The following is a 26,134-nucleotide window of genomic DNA, read 5'->3' on the forward strand; positions in this document are numbered from 1 at the left end:
TAATGATTGCTAGAACCTGCTGCACTGGTGAAAATTACTCAGCTCCTCCAATGGCCTCGGAAATGGGACAGGGATTAACAGCTGAAATGACTACTCCGCCAGCAGAAACAATAGGAGACATAGAAAGTTACCTGGGATTCTGTGTGCTCTGCCTCATAGCTTAAAAAGCATCCCAGTGCTGGTTGTAAGATGCTGAAATAAGTAACAGTGCTATCTGCTGTGACCTCACAGGGGCTGTCAAACAAAACTTGAACATACACATTTTGCTATTTGCGTGATGTCTGTCTTCATGATAGTTGTCTTAGCAAACCAGAGAACACTTCCTTTAAATCTGTTACTTTTGGATTCATGTTTTAATGAATTGCTTTTGTGCAGCAAATTGCAGTACCTTTCTCTTGTATTCAGGGAGCAATATACTGCTTGTGGCTAATTTTAACATCTCTGTTCCTGTGCACAGAAAGCTGAAAGATTCTGCTTTCTTGGCAGAAAACAGCAGCTAGTTCAGATCCTGTTCAATTGAGTCGGTAGAGTGATTTATATTGCAATGGGAGGAGCATTCAAAGGTAACAATTGTACCTAAGGCAAAGAAAAAGACTGTCTACTAACAGATCCTGACTGACATATTTTCAAAAGTGCCTTAATCTCCTGGATGCCCAGCAAACATTGGGCATCTACAATGGAAATCTTGAGATATGGGGCTAATTATAGATTTAGGATGAGATAGAATGGCATCTAGAGCTGCCATTCAGCTCTGTATGCAGGGATGCCAAGCCCATGGTCTGGGTGCCATAGCTGATCTCTGTACCCTCCTGCTGTGTTTTTTGAGGATCTCACAGGTCTGTCAGTGTCACCTCATGAGGAACTCTCTTGGTCCTGGTGACTCAGCTACAATAAATGGCTTGTTTTGCAGCGCCAGCATTACCACCCAGTTTCCCACCTACCCTACCATCTTTCCAAGAGGATGCCCACCATGTAGCTCACAGACAAAAAAGCTGAAGTATGAACTGCAAGGGCATATTAAGAAAACACTTGGCTTCACTAACGCAGATTTTTGAATGATGTACATTGACAAGACCAGCCACTACAGCTGAAACTCATGTACTTTGTCTTTTATCATTTTCTCACAGTGGCTCTAAGCAAGGTTGTTCTCACAGTCCTGCCTAAAAGCTTGTGTGTACTTCATAGGGCATGTCACCAATTGCTTTTGATGGAAAAAAGGGGACAAAAAAGTACACGTTCTCATGTTGTATCTCGTTGCTTTGGCACTCTACTAATTCAGTCTCACTTTTCCCTGCTTCTGTTTTTTAATGTATTCCCTGTCCTCTTACTCTGTTTTTCTGGTTGGCCCACCTTTGTAAACATCCATATGAATTAAATCAACAAGTAAACCATTAACTGAGGAATCCTGCAGTTTAAATATGAAACTCTGATTCAAATGGGAAGTGGGTTTTTTGAATTTGCTTTAATGAAAGCAGTCTCAGCAGCTCATAGACACAAAAAACCCCCCACACATGGAAAATATGCGTAAGCTGTTTTTACTTCAGCTTTGAGGAAAATGTTTATGTCATGCCATGGTTAATACAAATTAAATTATTGTTGTTAAATCCCCAAATAATTTTGTTTTGTTTTTGTTTGAAAACTGGATAGGCCCATGCCTTTCTTTATTTGTAGGAACAAGCAGACGACAGAAAATTATCTTACTGAAATTATTTATTGTTTTGGTTTGCAACCATGAAAGGGAATGGCATTTTCAAGGCTATATATGTGCCCAGCTGTTGGCAGCTCACATTTCTATGGTCAGAGGATAAGATTATTATTCACAGAAAAAAATATTGATTTATCTTCTGTCACACTTCTAATGCTCATTAGAAGTTAGCTGCCAGCACTACCAGTCAGGCTTTGTTGTCTTGAGGGTGTGAAAGTGGCTGAGGGGCACATGCAACTTTTTTTTTCTAAAACCCGATTGTCATAAGCATACTTGAGCATGCCCTGTTTTCCCTGAAGTTTCTAACATTTACTTTGAATTTCTGAGTGAACAGAATACGAATCACAGACAATTTAGTTTAAATACAGTCTACCTGTATTCCGTCCAAAACCAGTAGTCTTGCTTAAAAGAACAGCAGTTTCCAGATTTAAAACATTGATGGGGTTGTTAGAGGTTGGAACATTAATATACTATTTTTTCCCCTTTTGCTTTGTGAATTACAAATTCAATTATGCTTTCTGGAGACTGAGTACAGTCGCATTTTAAATTCAAAGACACAAGTACAATTTATATGGGCTGACTGGTTTCGGATCAGAAGAGGATGCTCTTTCTAAGTGTAGTTTTCATTTTCTTTGCAGTTACTAGCTTCTCTTGTGGCTTTGGAAAGAAAACATTAGCAGTGGTATCAATATGAAAAACTGAGGAAGTAGCATTATTTGGAATAGAGTAATCTGGTCTCCTTCCTATCACTACTGTCCATCTGCCATGGGCTAGAAGAAATTATTGGTGATAAGGATAATTATTCCAAGAGAAAATTAAGTGCCTTTCTCATTTATGGGGCATATAGAAGTCAAGCTGAATGTCCAGGTCACTTTCAGATAAATCAAGAACAAATAAAACATGCTATACTAAAGTAACAGTAGGACCAAGCCATGTCACTATCATTACCCTTTGCCATAAGGATATGTGAGTCAGGGCAGCCAGGTAAACTTTGTGTCATGACCTGCAGAGTCTTTGGGGCCAGCATAGAATATTAATTCTGAAACCATGAAAGACTCTCTCTGTAGCTACTTCTTTGTCCTTCATTTTGTAACAGTTTGCTAAACAAAAGCTCTATAGAGCTTTTCCTTGTTCTAATAATTTTTTCAGAATTGTATGTCTGTGTATGTGTTAAAAAGTTACTTGTTTTGCTGTTAGTTACTTCTGGCTCTCAATTTTTTCTACAAATAGAAATAATCAAGTTTTTCTTTTTAGTAAGGTCACTGAAATTTTTCCGTGAGTGCAGTAACTTGTGATCTTGAAAAAATTTAGACTTGTTTAAAATTTCAGTCTTGCAAGAAACAGATTCCTTGACTTTGAGGTTTATTTTTGTTAGAAAAAAAAATCAAAAAATCAGTTACTGCTTTAGAAATATGTTTAATAGTGGTTGGGTTTGTTTGCTTGGGTTTTTTGTTTGCTTGGGTTTTTCTTTTTTTTTTTGGTTTTTTTTTTTTTTTAGTTTCATTATTAAAATAAGCCATAGCTTTCAGGGCATGCACAATTTTATGGTGTAATAATTTGAGAACTTAATCTTCATTCCAAAGAAGTTTAAAATCAGCAACAAAGGGTTGAGTGTACAAACTAAGCAACACCATGGAAAACATGGAAGGCTAATAACTTGCTTTGTATTATCTGCTGCACTTGTGGAACTAGGAGACTGCAGATCACAAGGGGTAGTGAGTTCAGTTGTTGCTTTTAAAAAGGACTTCTGATTCTCAAAAGAGATGTGCTTTTGTCTGAGAGCGCTCTTGGCATCTGCATGGTATATTGGAATGTATCGCCTTACTTGCAAAGCTGGAACTGTGTGTTATGTTCATGATTTTATTTAATAATTTTTTTCCATGGCAGTTTTCTGGAAGTTTCAACTTTACATGATTATTCACAAATTAATTGAAAATAGCATTGTATACCTTTTAGTATCATCTCCTTTAGCATTTTAGGGGAACTTCAGTGTTCTTGTTGGATATCACTTTCTTTTCTTTTCTTTTTTTTTCTTCTGGACTCAGGTAGTCATTTCTTAAATGAGCAGGAAGTTGTTTTGAGTTCTTTTGTTTTCTTTCCTTTCCTTCTCCCTGTCTATACCTCTCTGTGGGATTTGACTAGCAGAACCAAGATTTTTGTCTCTATTATCATACATTGTTAACAATGACAAGAGGTATAATTAGCTTCATAACCAGATTATATCATAGAATCACAATCTCTTAAATGTTTAATTCCATTGTCTGAGTGTCCAGACAGCTGCCTGTAATTGCCAAATACATAAATGTTTGCAGGTCTGTTACTGGTTGTCATAAACTTAAGTAAGACTGGTTTGTAAAAAAGTTATATTCTCCTGGCCTAGATTTTAAATAGACATTTTTCAATGGCAAAGATTCAGTCCCTCTAAAAAAAATCTGAAGCTTCAGATTTGAGTTGTGAAGGATTTTTAATTTTTAGACTTGGTTGGGGTAAGTTCTCAGCCTGCAATGTTTCTGTCACTTAAAAGGCAAGAGAACATGAAAGAACACAGCTTGCTGGATTAATCTGAACAAGGCTAAACAGATTGGAGAAAGCCTAATGAATTAAACAGGATTTTGCAAAATTGTTGTTATTTTAAATGGCAACTTTGGGCCAGGTCATTTGCTCCAGGGACTTTAAGTGCTGTGGTAGGCCACTGTTGGAGGCTGTACTTGTTAAGTATAACGGTGAAATCCTGGTGCCGTGGACATGAACAACAAAAGTCCCCAGAGATCTCAGAAAGGGGCCATGATTTAACCCAGTATCTAGCTTTTCTCCCTTGCCAAAGAGGACACTAAAATGCAAAGCAATTGCAGGAGAGAGCAAAGGAGAGGAGAGAATTTTCCATGCAAACAGGCATTAATCAGACACACCATTTTATAAAGAAAGACATAATAATGAGGGCTTACTCACAGTTAAGGGAATTTTTATGTCCCAGGGTTTTTCCAGTTTTGCCAGATGCTAAGTCAAAAACAAGGCAGGAGGAAGAAGAAGACCATAGAAAGAAATACTTTGGCTACTTTGTACACTGCAGAGAATCAAGTTCTTGCGCTAGTTTTTAAGTATTATATGTCCAGAGGGGACTAGCAGAAAGAAACACAGAATTGTAATAAAAGTATAAGTAGACCCAGAACAACAGGAAACTCAGTGTGATTCTGACAAGCTTTAATTTGCCAAAACTTTGCTTGTGCTGCAGTAGTTTCCCTGTATCCCCACAGTGCAGATGTCTTTAGGAATAGGAGGCATTGCTCCTCCCATTCCAGTTTCCTAGAAATGGATGAAAGCTTAAAGATTTCCACATGCAGAGGGTTATTTATGTATTTATTTATTTATTTATTTTCCTCCCACCAGCAGACCTATTTCTCAATCAGAAATTTTAATTTCTCTCTATTTGCCAAAGTCTTTTACAGTTCCTTGCCACTGGGGGCAATCCAACACAGGTATTGCCGCGGCCAGAGCTTCTTGTGCTTTGGACTACAGTCCTGGAGAGCTCGTAACAGTTCAACTAGCTAACCTGAAGAAAGAAATGAATACAGTTAGGCCACATAAGAACATCTACTGTGCTTCACTAGAAAATAAGGAGATATTTGTCTCTGAGTAAGAAGGAAAGATGATAGCAACTTAAAGATTTAAATTGATTCAAGTATACGATGCTAAAGATCCTAAATGGTTTCAAATTGTGGGAGATTATATTGTAATTTGTATATATTGCTTCTGTAGGCTGCTGAGGAAGCTAATTGCTATACATCCTGTGGTTAAGTTATCATCTTTCTCAATGACTGAAGATCATAATTTTATCTTTAGGTGAGTTTATTGCTACCCATCTGTTATGTTAATTTGTATGCTGGAACAGTCTGACAAGCCTCTTGTTGTTCCCGTACAATTTGTGTCAGCCAACCAGGTTAGTGAAAGATTCACCTCTATGAAACTACTGTATAGGAAACAAGCTCAGTCCCCTGAGAGAACAGGTTTTATTTTATTTTTCCTTTCCCCCTCCCCTCCCCAGCATGGCCAGTAAGTAGAGGCTGAGGCTGGAAACTGGTCTTGGGCTGGGTTCATTTGCATTCCAGCCAAACTGGCTGCACGTTTACGAACAACAAAGTGTGTGATATCAAAGCAGGTGTTTACTAACTGCACAGCTGTAAGTGGAGATGAGATATACCCATGGTGTTGGGAGAAGCTGGTGGTTTTGTTGAGCAGCTTTAACCCTGATGCACAGTGACTCCATGAGAAGAGCAGCCTACACAGGATGAGTGCTGAGAAGAAGGGATTCCTGTTTGCCCCTATTTGCCCTCACCTCAGCCATGGGAGTGCCAGCACCTGGAGGAGCAGTCACACACAACCAGCTTTGTTTAGTCTTCTTCTGTAACTAGTGTACTAAATATGAATCAGAGAGACTGCCAAGGAAACTTTTGTTTCATTAAGCAGGAAGGTAAATGAAACAATGGAAGGATTTAGTAATTTCCAAATGAATTTATTCTTGCGATGTACAGTTTGCATGAAAGACTGTGCCAATTCTGCATATGGAGCAGCACCCTGTTAAATGGCTGGGGACTGATGGTAGAGATAATAGGATCTTTTGCTACTTTGCTTTTTATTTTGAAATGTTCTCCTAGTCTACTTTTTCTCTCACAAATTTGGATCTCTTGCATAAAAGACTCTTTTCTTAGCCTGCTAAGGAGAAAAGCATGTTAAAATGACAAAGGGAAGATGCACATAACTACAAAGAAAGGACAGGAACATATGAATACCAGCTGTTAAAAAGACACATTGGTTTGCAAAAAAACCCTGAAACCTAAACAACAGACCAGAATCAAACCCCAATACAAAAAAGAGAAAAAAGTAGATATGTTGATTGTTGATTTTTTTGTATTTCTGACTGACCCAAATGAGACAACAAGGCAGCTCTGCAGAGAGTGCTCTGAAAGGAGTGAAATGTGAGGAAAAATGCTAGAATAAAAAGAAAAACATATCTTAGCACTCTTGGGTACAGAATCAGTTTACAGGAGAAATGAAACCAAACCCCCGCATCTGAGTACAGCCTCCAAAAACGTTAAGGAGTATTTAGTTTGGGTTTAGGCCTAACTCAGTTTGGATAAAACTCCAGGTTTTCTCCAAATGTTTGCAATTATTCACGATAATTAAAGGTAAATGTCAGGGCTTGTTGTCTGTATTCATCAAGAGAAGATGAATGTCTTCTTAGATGAAGATGAAGTGGAGGAAACCCTTCTTGATGCTCTCCTTAAAGTCAATAATGAGATCTGATGTCAACACACTCAAGCAAATGTTGCATTTAGAGACTAGGGCAGGAACATAGCTGGGCACTGAGCTGTGGGAATTAAGCTGGATAAGAGGCTGTTTCTAGTGAAGATGGCCAGATGTTTGGGCTGCTGGTTGATGAGGTGTGGGCTGGAGATGGATGTGGGATAAGAAGAGGGGAGGTGACTAAGAGGTGTTAATTCTTGGCACAGATAGTGACTGGGCATGGCACCACTGTTGGACAGCTTGTTGATGGGAATCATGAGACATGTTGGGAGAAAAGATGTCAGATAAAACAACTGCCCATGTTTCTGAACCTCTGAATAGGTTTGTGGGTTTTATGAATGTTGATGGTGTCTTGGCTGTACAACAATTCTTGCTTTTGAAATATTGAAATGTAAGACTGTGACACTTTCTGCTAATACACTCCATTTTAAGTAACCTTTGCAAATAAATAGATATGATAATATGTGTGTGAATGGGAACTTCCCACACTGGCCAGCCCTCCAGGCAGGGAGAGGAAAGCATGGGAGAGACTGTCTGTCCTCACGGATGAGATTCAGTTAATGTGAATGGATGACCCTGACAGATATACATTAGTTTGGCTAAAACTTTGGAAGCTGCCTCTGAAATCCAGGTGTCAAGGTTAATCCAGTGAAATGCGAGGTATCTGCAAAAACAGAAGTGAACTATTTCTCAGCCAAGTTCTAGCAATGTTCACATCCTGGGTTGGATGGAATAGCTGCAGACAGATTTCTAACCAGTTGAAAAGTCTGGACAAGCTCCTGCATGCCAGCTCTGCTTGCCCTAGAAAGCTGTACAGCATTTTCCTACATGCACAGCATGGTAGCTGTTCCAGGGAGTAACTGGAGCAGCTCCTATGTTGATTAAACCAAAGGGTCCAAGGGGCTTGCAAAGGCTTAAGCAAAACGGCACTGTACAACACATTGGGATGGCAAAAACTTGGGGCCTTTAACTTTGGAATGGAAATGCTTCTGATGTGGCTGTCTGTCTCACTGGCTGTAGCAAGGAATTATTAGGAGTTATTAGGCGCCCTTCTGCCTTTGCTCTGCTGTTTGGGTTGTGACATGCCTGGGCGGTGGTTGGAGGGGAAGGAAGCCAAGAGCCCTGTCTCTGACTTTGCACCACATGTTTCAGAGCACGGTCGTTCACTCTCACATTTTACAAAATCAATTTCCATTCTGTCATGGTATTTCACACATTTGCGTTCTGAATAAGTTAGAGAATATTCTACAACTTACAAAAATAACTTCAGTTTTAATTTTTCCTGTTACATGAAGAAACCTATCCATACTTTATCTATTACAGATGGAAAAACTACATATGGAGAAGTCAGATCTATTAATTAGTTTATAGGCACAAAGTCCCCTAAAGAGTGCCATGAATCCATGTGTTATTCTTAAGAGCTGTCTGAAGTACTTGCACTGAATAATTTATTTCAATTTAGCCCTGTTTCTGCTGTTAATTATCCAAGATCAGATTTTGCTTTTTTTAAAATTTTATTGTTTGGGGTTTTTTTTCTTAACAATTTTTCCCATTTACCTAAATTCACTGAAACATTCTCTGAATATATTTCAGCCTACTGAAGTATCAAAGCCATCAACACTCATTGAGTGTGTTCTGTTTCTTCTAATGCATGATAGGATCATTATTAACTTCTGTTGTTTTTAATCTTTCAGTCAGTATTTAAATCCTAGAAGAATGAAGAAAGTAGAAGAATTGGAAAATCAGCCACATCAGAACTCCAAACTGTATTACTGTCTGTTTCATCTCTGAGGACTGTTTCAGGACCCTAGCTTAGAATGTGGCTCTGTTGCTCTAGGAAGAGCTGTGTAGCTCTTTGGTGTTGGAGAGAGAGTCAGGCAGGAGCATGTAGTGGGACCAGGGAGCACTTATTTCCATACTCAGCCCTGATGACTTTTCCCTGAATTCAGCAACTTTAGACTCCACTGTGAGATCCTTTCAGCATGAGACAAAAGAAGGGCCAGGGTAATAGGTTGGGAAAGAGTTGGGCACACAAAGGTGAGGTAGAATTGTGGCAGTAATTTGAGAGTTGTGGTTTTCATTGTGGATTATTTTACACGTGAGGTTTTAGTTGGCCTGTTTATAAAATAAAACCAGCAAAATGTATGGTCTCTTGAAACCTTTGTACAACAACATAACAGGGTAATGTAATCTGTACCCTCATTGAATTGCTGTTAATTTTTCCTGCTAAATTAGAATTATTCACCCACTCTGTTAAAAAATGCTTTTTCAGCATTTTTGGTGCATCTGCTATTGCACAGTGTAGTTGTAGTAGTAGTAATTGAAAAGCTATCCTGAAAAATTAATTTAAACTCTACTGAAATCTTTACTACTGTATCTTTTATTCTTCTACCATCACCCTGTGAAATACCAGCAGCCCTGTATTAAGTAATGTACATGCTGATAGGCATTCAGCATCCCAGAGCACAGGGCCAGATCTGGTGAGGATCTGCAGACACTTAGGGATAGGATATACTTGCTGTTGTTCTGAAGGGCAAAATGAGGTGACTGATGGGATTGGCAAGAGCACTGGTTGCAGCTTTAGCCATCAGAATACCTTCTAAAACCTGTCCTGATCCTAGATAGACAATAAAAGAAAGAGGACTGGAGAAAAAATGTCTGTAACTGCGTCTTTCCCAGAGGACCTCAAAGGAGACATTAACTTCCCCAGAATTAGCCAGACATAGGAAGCAGCATCTTGCAATACATTGCCATAAATACAGAACATAGAAATGCTTTTGGACAGTAAGGGGGAAAAGGGTCAAAATTCAAAGTAGTTCACAACTGTGGTTGAGAAAATATTTGCAGACACATCCTCTTACTCATTCCTCTCTGTGAGTTTGTAGTAAGTGTTGCATTTGGGACACTGTAAGAGCTGAAAGATTTATTTGGCTGTGCATGATATATTTATTCAGGTAGCTCCCTGTGTGCATTTTAATATTCCCGTAAGTTAGTGAAATGCAATGTGTTGGTGCACAACTGGAATGCTAAGTAAATAAATGGTGTGTTGGGCCCCACTTTTGTTGATTAGGTCACGCTTTAAGTAAGTTTTCTGTATGAATTCATATCTCTTGCTGGATATTAGGACAGGCAGCAGGCTCTTAATGGTGCCACATTTTGGCACTGGGACTTCTGGGTTACTGCCAGTCCTTGTACACAAAGACTGTGTTGATAGAATTGCGATAAGGGCTCAGGGGGAGATAAGGGCTGTGTCTCAGCCCCATGGCTTGACCTTGCTCTTGTTGATCCAACAGCAAGAGTCCTGTCGATTTCAGAGTGATCGGGACACATGAATACATGTTCATTCTGGAGAGCTGTGTGCAGGCAGATGGGAGGAACTGCTGGTGCTGATGCTGAGTGCAGTTTGTTGATACACAGGTGCCTGTTCTTGCACGAATCAGTCCTTCTTTGGCACAGCAGCTTTATGTATCCGTGTTTTGTGTGTGAACGCAATGTTTGTCAGGCACTTGTTCGGCAGTCCTGGAGTTCTCTGTGCGCTGGGTGTCTGCCTTGGTGGTGCTAATTCACAAGCTGTGTTGTGATGCTTGCCTGGGTATCAGAAGGCAGGTCTGAGACACTGGTGAGCGTTCATCAGGCCTGTTAACCCCATCAGGCTGAAGCCACACACTTGAGTTTGGTATTCTCATCACCTAAATTCCTAAATGTACTTCTAAGGCACACTCCCTTCTAACACAAGCTGCCCAAACATCTGTGGCGAGACTAAGGAAAACATGGAGAAAAAGACCCGAAGATGAATATTTCAGCAGAAACGTGGGAAGGAATGCAATGTAGCTCACGCAAAACCTTCTGTAGTGTATGCCATAAATTAACACAATATAAATTTATACATATTTACACCACATAGACTAAAATATATAAATCCTCAATACTCAGCCTTCTGTAGTAGGTGTAAGCAAGCAGTCCATATGTTTAGCTGATTTCCGAGGAACTCTAGGGAACAAAATGTATCTTTGTGGAACTTGTGATATTAAGGAGATTATAAACTAGGGTAATCAGTGCAGTTCTCAAAAAGGGTTGGTTTTTCTGCAGGCTGAGAACAAGCAGCCATCTCCTGATTTGCTATCTGAGGCTTTAATTCAACCAGGTGCTAAAATACACATGTGTATTTAAGTGCATGAATAGTTCTATTGATGTTGAAGGCCCAAAGATCAATCCTTGCTCGTTGGATTTTCCTGGCTTTAGGCTGCATCATGAGTCCATTTTCCTCTTACATTTGTGTACTTTCATTGCAAATAGAAGCTTGTAACATCTCATTAGGTACCAGGTGTTTCCTTTTCCATCATTTCATACTGAATATTCTAAGCCAGTAACATATTAGCCCCTTTTTATACAGCTGTGCAGCAGAGAATTGGATCTCTAACATTCGTTCTTTCTCTTGGTTTTTTAAACAAGAAGAGAAAAAATTCTGGTATGTTCAAGATACAACATCTGAAATCCAAATGTCAGGGTTTTCTTCCCAACTATACCTAGTTTCCAAGAATTAAGAGAAATCATGTGATTCATGAGTAATCTTTTGTGATTTGTATGTCTGAAATGTTGGGAAAACTTCCTTTTCACAGGGGTGTAAAGAGGATGAGGATGAAGGAAAATGGTGAAAAGGAAATGGAGAAATTGTTTGTAGGTTTTATGATAAACTGTCCTGCCACTTGTTCTTTAGCACAAATACAGGTTATTGGCAGCCCCTCACTACCTTCTCATACCAGTGAGAAACTCTCTGGAGATGAAAGAGAACCCCTCCTAAGTACACTTTTCTGGTGTTGCTGTACCAGCACACTCTCCACCTTACATCAAGGTTCTACTTCCCCATTTAAAAAATACCTCCAAAAGTATCTGATCAGGCCCAGCATCACCTGGGTAACCACACCACCAAGGTAATGTTCCAGAAAGGAATGATAGTGTGCAAGGTATCAGCATGCTAGAGGGATGTAGCCAGGGTCTGGTGGGGATTAAGGTCTTCATGTATGTGTGATGACTGTGTTCTGCTTTGTGACTCTGTTACTGGGAGAATCTCTTAGTAGAAATATGAGCAGATACCAGCAAAACTAGAAGAGGCTGGGTTCATGCCAGCTGCTGTATGATGCTAATTTAAACATCTAAAAATATCAAAAGCTGTGTACATTAAAGAACGTCCCAGAACCTTAGCTGCACTGGGCCATTTTTAAAGGCGTGTCAGTGCTTCCTGCAGCTGTATACCTCCTTTGGCAGGGCTGCAAACAGCAAGCTTCTTATCACCTGTGACTCTCTGCATTCAGGGATAAGGATCCAAGACCCAGATATCCTTCCAGTCAGTTGGAATAGAGGCAAAGACCAAATGGGAGGATACTCTTCATAGGTCAGAGCATCCCGTCCTGCCTTTCCTTCCAGGCCATGGAGAAGCCATAAAATGTGTGAGCAACAGATTGCCTTTCCAGCATACCATAGGACTGTAGCCCTAGTGAGTGTCCTAAGATGTCCTTTCCTCCTGATGTAGGTAGGATGACTAGAGAGAAGCAAAGGCATGTGGACTTTGATGGATGATATTGTAAGGAGAACCAGGAAGCCAGAGGTTAAGCATCAATTAAATTTTGGGCCTGGAGGGAAAGAAGTAGTCCCTATTATTTTTTTAGTAGTTTTATTGCAGAAGGTGAACTATTATGCTGAAGAGAGTCACAAGCCTTTTTTGTTTGCAAAGGACTAGGAGCCAGTGTCACTCTACATTACAACAAATCTAATTTCTGTGTTGCTGATGGCCAGTCATAAGATGTATGATTGCAACAATCAGCGCTGCCCTTTAACCTCCTTAAATACCTTTTTTTTCCCCCTTTCCTATTTGTCTATATGTAAGAACATACTCCTATTGTTTGGCACATGTTCATATGCAGACCAATTATTATGGCTGCACTGTCCACACAAACTGAGATGACAAAATGTACTCTTCTGACTTAGGGGACTTGGACCTTGTTGGGACAAGGCTGGTGATGCAGCAGAAGTGAAAAATTCCTTTTGCACAAACCTCTCTCTTCTTATTTGCTTATTTATACACATTAGCTCAGTAAAGTACAAGATGTTTCAACAGCGCTGGGAGCAATTAGGCTTCTAGTTGCTCCCTCCCATTGCCAGTGTTGAAAAAAACACATAAACCACTTGCTCTTTTATAAATATATGGGTACAGGACCTTTAACTGAGCACTTTGGCTCTCCTGGCTTTTTGTGTGGACATAAGTGTTTTGCTTTAACTGGGAAGGAATCAGCTAGAGGGGTGAGAAGACCATTCAGTCGTTTACTTTAGCTCATCCTATCTGCAAAATTATATTGGGCCAGTTTTGTGCTATCTGAACACTCCTAGTCTGGTGTCATCAGCCTTTGACCTCCAGCAGAACTGCTAGCAAAGATGGTCACAACTTGGAAATTATTGAGGCAGAGATTCTATTCTAGCCAGTTGGACTAACAAACTTGCTTTAATGTCAGCACCTAAATGAGGCATGGTAACCTCATTCAGGTTACCTCTGGTAACCTCTTTTGGTAAGAGTCTGACCAATAGAGATCAATGAATATTCTTATTTACTCATCATCTTATGAACGTGTTATAGGAGAAGATCAGTTTGACACTTCATGTCTAAGTGGATGCAACCTCCTTGAAGAAAAGCAAGCAGCACCCAATGAAAATGCAAAAGAGAAGGCTAGTTAGTGTGGAATATCTTTTAAGGCTGTTAAGGCAAACTAATTAACTCTTTCTTTTTTTTTTTCTTTTTTTTTTTTTTTTTTTTTCCCATAAGAAATATCTTTGTTATTATGCCAGGGATACTAATGGAGTCCAAGAGGAATGAATTTCAACCCTGCAGTCTCAAAAGTTGGGCCTCCAGCTGGCTATATACAGATGTACTTAAATCTAAGTGTTGTCCTTACTGGAACAAGCTCCCTTTGAATTGACTCCCATCTAGTCTGTAGGGAGAACCCAATGTCCAAGTGTGTTCTCACAAATGACCCAGCATTAAGTGTGAAAGGACCAGCAGTGTTCAGAAACTCTCACCCACACATATTTCCCTTCTGCTCCCCATCCCTTGCCAAAACCCAAGTGCTTCAGCATGACTCTTACCTGTGTTTAGTTCTGATTTGCTGTTCTGTTGTGAAGGACATTGGTAAGCAGCATGAGTTTACATGGAAAAAAATGAGTTTTTACATTTTTTTCCTTTAACAGCATTTCTCCCCTTTGTTTTGCTCTGCACAATTATTATGGTATTGTTTGATTACATTGACCCTTTTTTATCCCTCTGTGCAGACCAAGCATACTGAAAATGAAAGGCAGCATGTAGCCTTCTGAAGTCACTAATTGTAGTAACTGCAGGTGAGTTGAATAACAGACTATGGTAAATTTTGGACTGAAGTTCTTTCCTGAAGTATAAATTGGACAACAGCAGGAGAGAGAACAAAAGCTATTTCCTACCTGATGTTCTTGGAAACCTGTTCCCTGTTCTTCATGGAGGACTGCTGCTCTACTTGAATATATTAAAATAGGGACACGTGAATGACATTGATACTCTGCAGTTGAAATAGCTGAGCCTTTTGTATTTTTACCATTGCATGAGACTTATGATAATCTGCTTCTTTCTCTAAATGGAAACCCTCCAGGGAAGTTTTGTGTACTCTAAATAGCATCTCTGTGTGATCAGAGACTTGGCTTTGTGTGCATGTAATGCATAATAGATAACGATACAACAATATAAATGCAGATTAGAGGTTAGTCAGTCAAGGCACGCATATTTTGGGGGTGGGAGGCAAATTATAAAAATACCAAACAATACATATTGCTGCTATCCTTTCTGGCAAATCTCCATATTTTGCCAAAACGTTGTAATTCTTACCAGAAAACAGGGATCTGTCTAAACCACTTACTGTCCTTACATGTACACTCAGCAGATAATCACGTTGACTTTTCTCTAGCCTTGTTGTATTGAATGTCATATAGCTATTCTGAAGTGATCTCAGTCCTGAAAATAGTCTGCCAAAAGATATGGATATAAACTTTCATAAGAATATTTACATCCTCAAAGCAATGCATAAACATCAGTTGATCAAACCCATTAAAAGCACTGGGATACGAATAAGTAGTATTAATCTATTTTCTAGAGTCACACAGAGAAAAGACCCCCAGCCCTCTCAGCACAGAGAGATACGTCTCAGCTTTGACTTTAGCAGAGCCAGCAGCTTCTTAGCTGGGTAAATAAACTCCATTTTTCTAGTTGTTCAAGAGATGATCAGAGAATTTTCTTTGCATTGGCATTGCCTACATAAAAAAAGTTACTGTTCATGGTGCTCAGATGGAAACTGATAGTACATTAGCTGTGTGGACTAATTCTTTTTGTAAGTTAAGTGACAATTCCTTTTATAGTGGTGAGAGGGCAACCCCAAGCTAATGCTCGTAGGGGAGCATCTCTGTCATCTTACTGCTGTTTCTTTGTGTTTGCCTTTTTGTGAAGATGGATTTTTATCTCTGTAAACTGTATGATGGAAGAACCAAAGATACACTTCACATATGGTTGTGAACTTACTGTAATGAGCATGGAGGAATAAAGGTATTTCCTCTCCTTAGATGAAAATTATGGTGCAGTTATTCAAAAGAAGATGAGGGAGAGAGGCGTTCTTATTACTATCTTTAAGCACTTCCCTTTTGACCCAGCTGATGTTTCAGAGGGAATCGGTGGTTACAGCAAGAAACCTCTTCCTATTTCTGGATAGGAGGCTCTGTAATAGGAAAGCAAGTTCTTTTATAATTGCAAGGGAACACACATCCATTCCTGCAGCAACAGCACATGGACATGTTTTGTTTGACCCTAACTACATGATATGGATTCTGGCAAGTAGTGAACTTAACAGTATTCTCTGGGGATACTGCACTCTGAGCTCCCATTATGAAATCCTAGGTCTGGAAAAGTGCAAGTTCCAGCATTAACTGTAAACAAGGACCTGCCTGTATGTGCACAGTGGACTGGCTATGGGACATTAAAAAAGTTGGTGTGAGTTTTCTCTGTTTAAAGAACTTTTGTAGTTTGTAATCTCAAAAAATACGTTTTTGTTTGGTTTGTTTTGGTTTTTTTTCGAGTTGAAATTCGTTTTGGCTTTGTTAGGGATCTTGCTGCAGGAGAAAACATATGTACATCAACCTCAAAGCTTTGTCCAAGTCAGGATCTTGTCACAGACTGAATTTCAGATTTTCCTCCGTTCTGTAAAAGGCTTTGAATTTGTAGCTTTTTACCAATTCTACCATGCTATTAGGCATTGCTAGATGAATTGGTACATTTGTTATCTTTGTCAAATTTACATAAACAACCTTCTTAGTGGAGCAAGAACAGAACCTTAAACATACATCCTCTGGCCACTGGCTAAGCTGTCATTCTGTCTGTGCCCTTTAGCCCAAGCAGCAGTTAAATGTTTACAAGTAGCTAAAACAAGAGCCTTCACTAGAGCTTTGGATTCTGCTACTTAGAGCAGAGGCAGAAAATTGAACTGGTGAGAGACTAAAGCAAGCTGATGCTTAGAGCTCTCCTCTGCTAGTGAAAGTCTATTCACACAAAGTAAAGAGGAGAGTTTGAGGGTACCCCCAGCACAGGGGCAACAAATGGTAGGTTAGTGGCAGAGGGATGCTCTCAAATAAGGAGTCTCCTGTCCTTAGGCAGAGAAATGAATTGTCCTAAGTGCTTGGGCATTTTAAAAAAGGGATAAGCATAAGTAACAGTTTTGTCAATACTTCACTGAAATAGGATACCCATCACTAGATGAAGCTGCCTGATGAGCTCAGCATACATTTGCATATACTTTGCAACAATCCAAGCTACATTCATTGGCTGAATTTGTTGCTTGCTGAATTTTGTACCTAATTCATGTTTCATCTCACTTTATGGTAATTTTGTGCAAGGTAATATTTTTCCCTTTTCTGTCAAAGTAGTTTAAAAATGAAAACAGGAATCCAGAATGGCCTTTAAAGCCTTTCACACATGCAGAGCCGACCGCCAGTGCATGTGGGAGGCCAAGTTCTGTCTTCAACCACAGTTTTTTTTCTGGCTTCTATAGGAGTCTAGAACTTGTATCTTGCAGAAGAATTTACCAGTGAATAACCACCTCAGTCATGCCCCCTGAGGTTGCAACAGGTGTAGTCACCACAAATTGTGGCTTTACAGGAAACCAGGAGCAGATGAATGCAAGCCTGGTTTGCCACTTAGAGAGGCCAGACAAGAGTAGGGTGAATTTGAGTTAAGAGGCTCTTAGCACCAGTGCAGCCTTGAATTATGAAGACAATTACAAAAGCGGGGGTCCTTCATGCAGGTGTAATTGCTGTGTGCTTAAATTAGTTTTGAAGGTGGAACTTTAACTTCTAGGTCTTGTCAGAAATTTTCAAAAGAACCTACCTCTCTGAGCTACTGCCAGTTTCCTATTGTGTGCATATACAAAAATCTCATTTTCAATCTTGATAAGCTCTTGGCTTTAATAATGTCTGTCTCAAGACTGCAGGTTTCCTAGCTTATTTATTGTGCACTGAATAAAAAAATTCCTTTTATTGTTGGTAAATTCACTGCCTTTCAGTTTCCTTGTGTATCAGCTTGCTTTGTATTGTCTGAGGAGATAAAGGGGAATACCCCACTTAACCTCTCAACATCATTCTCTGCTTCCTTTTTAAGTAATTTTCGTATGCCTGTAATACCATTTAACTTGTATAAATGCTACCTTTTAAGAGAAAATAATGAAATCTCTCAGTATCCATATAATGAACTCGTCTGTTACATTCCACTGCCTAATAACATTGTGGTTTTTTCAATTGAGGGATGCCTTATTCGGTCGTTTTGACAAACTGCTGTTTTCTTGTAGCAAAATTGTTCAACACAGTGTTTTTACTGTTTTGTCAATAAGCAAAGGAAATAAAAACCTTATGGGATTTGAACAAGAACATTCACACTCCGTATGTGAGCTGTGTTTGAATTGGAGTGTGGTGGCGAAGCAGAGTATAGTATGCAACCTGTTTACTGTTGTGCATGCCAGCAAGTGAGATTTCATTCCCGTTTGCTAGGATATCACTTTAGACCCATTTTCTCTCTCTTCTCTTTTGCACTGCTCCCTTACAATATCCAATGCTAGCAGTTTTTTTTTTTAATTGCTAATTTTGGACAAAATTATTTAATTTTTAAATTTTTAAAAATTTTTTTTTAAGTGCTCATCTTTACACTGGGCTTCCAAGATCAAATCATGCAGTATCTGCTGTAATAAAATGGTCTAGTAAGACCTGCTGTTCCTTGGGCATTATCAGTCAATTGGGAGCTCAGCAGCACGAAAGAGGTGGATCTATCTCTGAGATGAGTACTTGGAATATCTCTGAATTTAGGCCATGTCTACAACTGAATTTAATATTTTAACTGCTGAATTAACAAATGGTATGAAATTGTGAATTGGAACTATTCATTTTTTTTATAATCACATGAGGAAAAGATTGAATGCAGGAAACCTGAAGCTGATTCAAGTGACGCAGTGTTACATAATATATATTAAGCCTGTGGAAAGCATTGCCATGAGCTATCCACAGATGCTTCTGAGGATATAAAGATCATCCAGAACTGCCTTAGATAAGATTTAAATTGTTTCAGGGACTGTGAGTTCAAAATGGAATAAGCCTTTCATTGATTATCTGCTGTTCCTATGTGCCAATTATTCATTTACTGACCACGTCAGGTAATACTACTTGCTTGTTTCTGGCCACGCATTGGAAGCGCTATTCTATCAAATTGAATAGATTTTATGCCAGTTGTCTGCCATGATGCTACAGTTTCTGTGTTTGCTATCAATTGTGAGTTTAGACAGGTTCAAATTATGTTAATTAGTGTATTTTAATGTCAGTGTTTCCTATCTGTTGAGACTGACACTGCTCCACCCACCTATTAATGAATATGTTAATTAACTCATATTAGACACCTAAATATGGCTCTAGAGCCAGGGGAATAGTGACAGCTGATGGCCCTTCGGGGCATAAATGGTTTCTCACTACGATCAATATTCTCCACTGCTGAAAACACTTCTTACTTTTTTGTACTTCCACTCACTTAACTCCCCTTCCGGCAGTTGTTTACAATACTGAAGTGCAACCAAGAGTTCAAGCAGAGTAGCCTTAAAAGTTGCCTTAATGTCATCTACAGAAAAATCATCCAACTCAGCTTTCATCTTCAGACAGAAGGTCAGAGCTCACAGATTTTGTCATTAGGCAGCTTCCATTTTGACCCCCTTTTCCCACCCTGCCCCATCTAGCCAGTGGGTTAAAAGGCTGCTTAAAATACCGAGTTTATTTCTTGGTACATCAGAAGTCCCAGATACTCTGGAGATCAAGAAAGTACAAAAACAATGTTTCAGCATTCTCAGTTCCAGATGGGCCTGTTTGCTGAAGCTGTTCACTCATGTTCGTGGGACAAACAAGCCCTTTTTGAAGCCAGTATTTATGCTTGGCTCAGAAAGGGACAGGCAAGGGGTTAAAGTGGTTTCATCAAGAAACTTCTGGGTGGGCTCTGGATTAGCACACTACAGGCATAGGCACAGACTGAAGGTGAGCTATGCTTCAGGCTGCTGTCTCTCCAGGCATGTGGTCCTGTTTCTGCTGGGTACAGTGGTATTCCCTCTCTGAATGAAACTTGGAAAAGGTGGTGAGGTGGCAGGAAAGGAGGCCATAGCACACTCTTTGTTCCCTTTCATCTACATCAGGAAAGTACAGGAAAGCAAATATAGCCAAGGCAAGGTGGGTATCATTCTGGCCAGAAGCTGTGTGTGGGAATTTTAGCTGATTTCATCTGAATCTGCTGATCTCATTGAAAAGTTTTCCAACATTCACATGTCTTGGACTCAGAATTTTTGTTTTCAGAGAAACCTTAGGCATGCTGGAGCTTGAGACCCACTGACAGAGAGATATAGACTAAATTTTTATCCCTGTTATTATAACAGTTCTGAGTTTTCAAGAATGCTGCACACATAATATCTAGCTCCAGAAACTTCAGCTGTAAGGATCCCTATGTAAAAGTCATACACTTTGTGCAGCAAATCAGCTATAGCTCCCCAACCTCTGGGTCACAGAGTCCTTCTCTCTCCTTTGTGTTTCCTTTATGCAGTCAGTTCTTAGCATCTATTAATCTCTAAATCCGACTACCCTTCATGTAACTGTAGAAATGTCTGCGGAGCAACAGGGCCCATTGGTGTAGAACTGGGATATTCTGGCACAACTGTGATACAAATACCATCTTGGAGGTATGTAGGAGATAAACAACAGGTTTCCTGGAATGTTTCTATATAGGAAAGTTATAGGACTGGCAGCACTGAAGTTATTTATTCATTGCAAGCTACACTGCTCAGCTGTGTTTAGTGTAGCCTGAAGCAACCACTCTGTCATGGGAAAAGAGGTATTAATTCCCTTTCTGTGCCACAGCAGCCCAGGCTTTGAACAAAGATACTGTGTACACTGAACTGTGGAAACTTACAGCCTTGTAATCAGATATTACACTATTGACAGTGATTTGGTGGTGGGGGGGAGAAGGGAAGGGTGGTTTGTTATCTGGTTTGGATGAGGCAAACCCATAAATGTGAAAGTTAGTTGGTAACTGAGAAAAGGACCCAGATATGTGATTTTTTAAAAATTGTGTCAGTGAACTTGATGGGCACAGGAGTTTTGGTCATTTTGTGCAGAGCTGAACTTATGTCTGAACTGACAACTAAAGCTGAAGGAGCTGCAGAACCATAAGACGAGAAATATGAAAGATGATTCATTCAGGACATTTGGAAGTCAAGGAGTGCTGGTGACAGAAGCCAGGCTTTCTTGGCTGATACACGCACATTAATTGAAGATGTGTTTGCTTTAGGGCATGACCAGTCAGACATCAAGCAACACATGATTTCTCATTTGGAGGAGGAAGGGATAGCATTAAATGTTCTTCACAGAGGACAATGGAAACCCTTGTCCTTATGTCAAACCACGGTGGTATTGTTTAGAGCACGGAAACGTAAAAACCTTGTTATATCTATATAATCTTGATGTTAAGCTCTGGGGCATTCTGTGTGGGAGTTGCTTTTGGTGCCAAGGAGCAAGTTCAAGATTTTGGCTAAGTAGACCTATCTGGCAAAAAGAGACTGCAACAGAATGTAGGATGAGATGATTGCAGTACTAGGAGGAAGAAGAAGCCTGTGAGCCCTATGTGGATTACAGCAGAGGTAGCATTTTCATAATCCAGTAGATATGTGGGCTGAGTATTTCTAGCAACAATTGTTTTCCTTTGGTGTTTCCAGGGAAAATTTCAATACTTTATGGTTAAAACAGCAAAGCAGAATGGAATAAACCTGTGTGCTGCTCTTTGGAGAAACTGATGGCATTGTTTTGTTATACACTGATCAGTTCCTGCTCAGGTTTTAGCTTTAAAATGCCAGCACTTAAAGCAAAAGGCATTGGTCAGGCTGCAGCATTAAGTCAAGAAAGATGCACCAGTCTGAATACCTGTTCAAGGACACTGATGTTTGACCTTTCTTACAGCAGAGTAAGAGAGTGAGTCAATATAGATCAGGTGGCCAAACAATACCCAAGCTTTGTCAAAGCCAAATTACACATAGTGAGAGGATCTACCTGGTAGAGAAAGACTGTAGAGCACTACTTGTATGTGCCACAGAATTTCACAAGGGTGAATATTAATTCACTTAGTTATTTTTTTTATTATTACTAAGTTCCAGACCAGCTGATGACTTTGTTCAGAGAATTTTACAATATCTATGACCACATATAAAGTTTTTGTAAAAGAATGCACATAAAATACTGGAGACATGTCCAGCCATGTCGTATAGTCATTATATTATTCATGTGGGGTATATTGTAAAGCCAGAAGAGGGTGAAATTTTAAAGACATTCCAAAATAAATGAAGAGCCTAGATACAAAAATTTTCTGAAAAAGGATCTGTATTAACTTAGAATGTGAGAACTTTCATTTCTACCTATAGGGATGCATGCATTATTCTTGATACCCAGGTATGTCCTGTTAAATCAGCTGTATAGGCATTTATAACTTTGAGAAGTTCTTTGTAAAGTACTTCTCTTGGCAGCCAAGCCTCTATCCTTAATGAAGGCATGTAAAGGGGAAAAGACAATTTGTGATGAAGTCAAAAAATCTGCTCAGAGTGGAAAGATATCAGTCCTTTCTGTATAAGAACAAGTTTATTACATACGCTGTGTATGTGGCTCATGCTCTAAAATAGAATGTTTGTAAAAACTGTGTTTGCGTCAGATAATCAGATAACCCACCTCTTCTAAAAAGAGCCACTGCAAGATTTTTAACAGATATGCTGGTATGAGTCTTGAAGAGAAAATTCAGGCAAAAGATCATCAGACAGAGAAAGCACTTGCATTGAAAGCAAAACCTTTATTTTGTATGTCTTTCTTTTAAATTTGACCAAAAGTTTAGATGCATGCAACACTGAAGATTTTTTTAAAGTTTATCATCTTGAGTCATGCAGAGTCTGTTCAATAAAAAGTTAGATTTATATGTGCATAGAGGTAGGTCAGAATCACTTTTCTGATGTCTTTTGAGTATGCCTGGGAATCAGGATGGTGAGATTCTTAAAAGTGCTTAAAGAACTATTTGTTAGTAAGGAAAACAGCAATTCCAAACAGAATGAGTTATGCTTGATTTTTCTTTGTCTCCAGAAACCACTTCCTTTCCTGAAAGTATCCAAACAGCAAAAAGGCACTAGTGACCAAACAGCATAATTACAAGTAGAACTAATTACACAAATTAATCTTCTGAGACCTGCTGTAGACATGGGGAATACATATGAAGTTAAAGTTTTTATTCTCAAAGTTCAGATATGTTTGAGTCTCTGGTTTTGGCATAGGCCTGTCCTACTTACAGCTAACTAGTTTGCTCATATTTTCTTTGGATATTTTTCCCAAGTGTGCTTCTTCACTGTGACTCATGCAGGATAAAGCAAACAAGGTTGGAGTGTGTGAAAGCAAGCTTCCGGAAGAGTACCAAGTCACACTATATAAATCCTACACATCCGAAAAACCTGTTGTCTTTGCAAGCTCATAGAAACATTCTCTGGCTAGAGCAATGCCTATAACTTACAATTGTTTGTTGGGGAATTTTTTTTCCTTTTTTTTTTTTTTATTTTTTCTTCTTTTCAGATCCCATTAGACAATATATTGTGCATTGCAGAGAAGGGTGGCTTGGAAAATAACTGAGAAATACAGTCAAGTGGTTAAACACAGAATGAATCAGGAAGGTAGTAAAACTGGAAATTTTTGAATAACCCACTTGAAGCTATTATGTTTTTTCCCTTTTTTTCAGCTAGTAGGGGAAATTTATGGTGGCATACCAAATGAGTCCATAACTGAACATCTTAATATGGGACAAAATTGAACTTCATTGGCTTTTGATGCCTTGTCTTGATTTTGTGTTATGCTAAATGGTAAATGCTATAATTTTTTTTTGTATCTTTGTAGTAGATAGGGACAGGCGGAGCGGAAGACCACGGGATGTGACGGAAAGAGAGAGACCCTTCCCCCTCTCCCTGCCCCACGCTATCCATTAACCCCAGGAGCATGTGACCACACCTGCTTTGGTAACTTTCCACTCCCGACTAACCCCTGAGACCCCTCAACCCCCCTCTGACATAGCAAAGACCCCCAAGACTATTTAAACCCACGAGATGAGATAATAAAGGCTTTCGATCATCCACCAAATTGGTGCCAGCGTCTTTATCGATAGCCCGAGCGGTCTGGAGAGGCCAGACCGCCGTGCTGCCTCACCTGAACCAGGTCGCCCATTGCCCTTTATAAAGGCAACAATCTTTTAACTGTTAGGTAATGATCAGATGTTTCATCAAGAAAATATTACCGATATTTTAAATTCTCATTTACAACTTAAGTAGCCTCAATGCTCTAATCCTGCTATAAGTATCTCTTAAATTCACTGATGCCATTTTAAAACTTGGTGTCAAATTACATTTAGGTAGTGGGGCTTGGGAGAGGAAAAATGTGTGCATTTTTATTAAAAGGATATTGATGTGGTGTTTGTAACCAAGTAAAGGCTGTAAAATTAATTGGTGATTTTATTCTGTTCTACTACACCAAACCCACCAATGACACAGCCATTAGACTATGAAATCTTCCCTTTATTTATATCCCTCTCTCTCTCAGTGGGATAATCAGGTATGGCTTCTGCATTTGTTATTCCTATAATTTTGGGAGTATCCCCTCAGTTATTGGAATGCCTTCTACCAGTGCATATCCAGTGGAAGAAGAAAACACAATTATTAAGATTAGATTCTTGGAGTCTTTGTTGCATTTTCCTTAAAGCTTGTACCATCTGGGATTGTGGGACCATGGAAAAAAACAATTAATTAAAATTTGGGGTGGGGAAAGGCAATTTTTAGTCCCCATCATTCTGCTGAAAAAGCTCTGAAATTCTAATTCTTCAAAATGCCAGGGGCAAAAACATCAAGAACTCAAAAAACCCCCCAATTTCTTCTGAGTTAAACCAGTCACATTATTTGAGTCTGTGTGTAAATCATTCTTGTTGAGTGCATCAAATTACTGTTTCAGAGGGTTTCTAGGTTGCATTTTTTGGTTGTATTTATGCTGTGAATTACTTTATAGCTTGTTGGGGTTTTTGGAGGTGGGAGGTTTTGTTGTTTACATTTGTGGATTGATTGCGAACAGTTTCCCAGAGAATATTCAATATCTAAAATTTCAGCTGGGCTGATTAGCTGTGAATGCTCACATATGTTGTGTGGCTTTGTTCCAGTTCCTGAATTCAATGAGCACAGCAACTGTGGCAGTGTGGATTTTGAAAAGTAGTGATGGTATGTAGAAGGCAGCCGTTTTCTTCAAGTCTCATTGACAAAGAGAGAGGGATAGGTCCCATTCAGGGACCTGAATGGAACAGGACGTAAGGACACTAATGACACTTACCTCTATTTTCTTAGATGGCTGTATACACTCTCCCAAATACAGATTCTTTTATGACCTTGAGCAGCAAAAGGGGCTGGTGCAGCCACTTGCTGCTTTCTTCCAAGGCTTACTTAACTGTCACAGGTGAAGCTCCAAGACTGAATTTAAGAAGAAGCAACAGTGGGATGTAGTGGAACTAGGGAGAAATGCTGTCATGAACACAGATTTCTGCAGATAAAGATTATACTTCAGGCCCTGTAAGCACATGTTATTCTTTGAACATAAGAGTTTGTTAATTTTCTTTCTTTGGCATGATTGGCAGCCTATCTGTTGAGACAAGACAGAATAACAGCCAGGGAGAGGCTTCGTGGGTCAGAAGAGTAGGCAAGCAAATCTGTCCAGCATATGGATGTCTGAATGTTGCAGCAGACAGCCTGGGACAGGCACTGCCTTCTTAACTTCCCAGAAATCCAAACATCAGTGCTAGTCCTTCAGTCCAAAGGAAGAGACATTTGGCTTAAATGGGTGGGACCTAACAACTGTAATCAGGCTATTTGTGGATGTGTTTCCTTTTCTGGAGCTTACAGGCATATGTGTTGATAAAGGGTCTAAATGGTGAGTGTGTTCTAAGAGTGGGCAACCAAGAGCTTCATATTAGACTCAGCAATGTTCTCCTTATTTCAGTGCAGAGCTAGTTGCATTTTCTTTTGTTCTTTCAACAGGTTAGTAATTACTGTTGCAGTAATTAGGCATGATGGAGAGTATATAAGACAATAAATGGTTATTCTATGCAGTAGTGGGGGATATTTGGTGCCAAGCTTATTATTTTCAGTCAAAGCTAATTATCTCTATTATAATACATTACTCTCTTCCTTGAATTATGAGTGGGAAACTACTGAATAGATTTTATTTTTTTTCAAAGTGCCCTGAACCATGGAGAGAAATGAAAATTAAAAACAATGAAAAGCTTGTTAGACAATGAGACGACTCATCTATAAAGCTATTTCAGATAGAGGGATTTTTTTCCCCTCCTCTCTCGTCTGCAGTTATATAAATATCAAATACTTATCGGGAAATAAATTGCTGCATTACACACGATATGGATATAAAAGTTGAGTTCAGACATTAGAGAAACCAGCG

General features: G+C 39.3%; 1 protein-coding gene across 17 annotated transcripts in view; it reads left to right on the forward strand.

Annotated features, from left to right (window-relative positions):
- Positions 1–26,134, forward strand: part of ATXN1 (ataxin 1) — a 399,379-nt gene that overhangs the window by 76,910 nt on the left and 296,335 nt on the right. Inside the window, exon 4 of one of the 17 annotated variants that reach the window (XM_072924133.1) lies at positions 5,462–5,545. The exons of 15 other annotated variants lie outside the window; for them this stretch is intronic. The gene's annotated coding sequence lies outside the window, so the exon portion shown is untranslated. Of the gene's footprint in view, positions 1–5,461; positions 5,546–14,369; positions 14,390–26,134 lie in introns of those variants that run through there. One more of the 17 variants, XM_072924136.1, reaches the window with a different exon arrangement.

This window comes from Taeniopygia guttata, chromosome 2, assembly GCF_048771995.1.
Source record: "Taeniopygia guttata chromosome 2, bTaeGut7.mat, whole genome shotgun sequence".
Lineage (NCBI taxonomy): Eukaryota > Metazoa > Chordata > Aves > Passeriformes > Estrildidae > Taeniopygia > Taeniopygia guttata.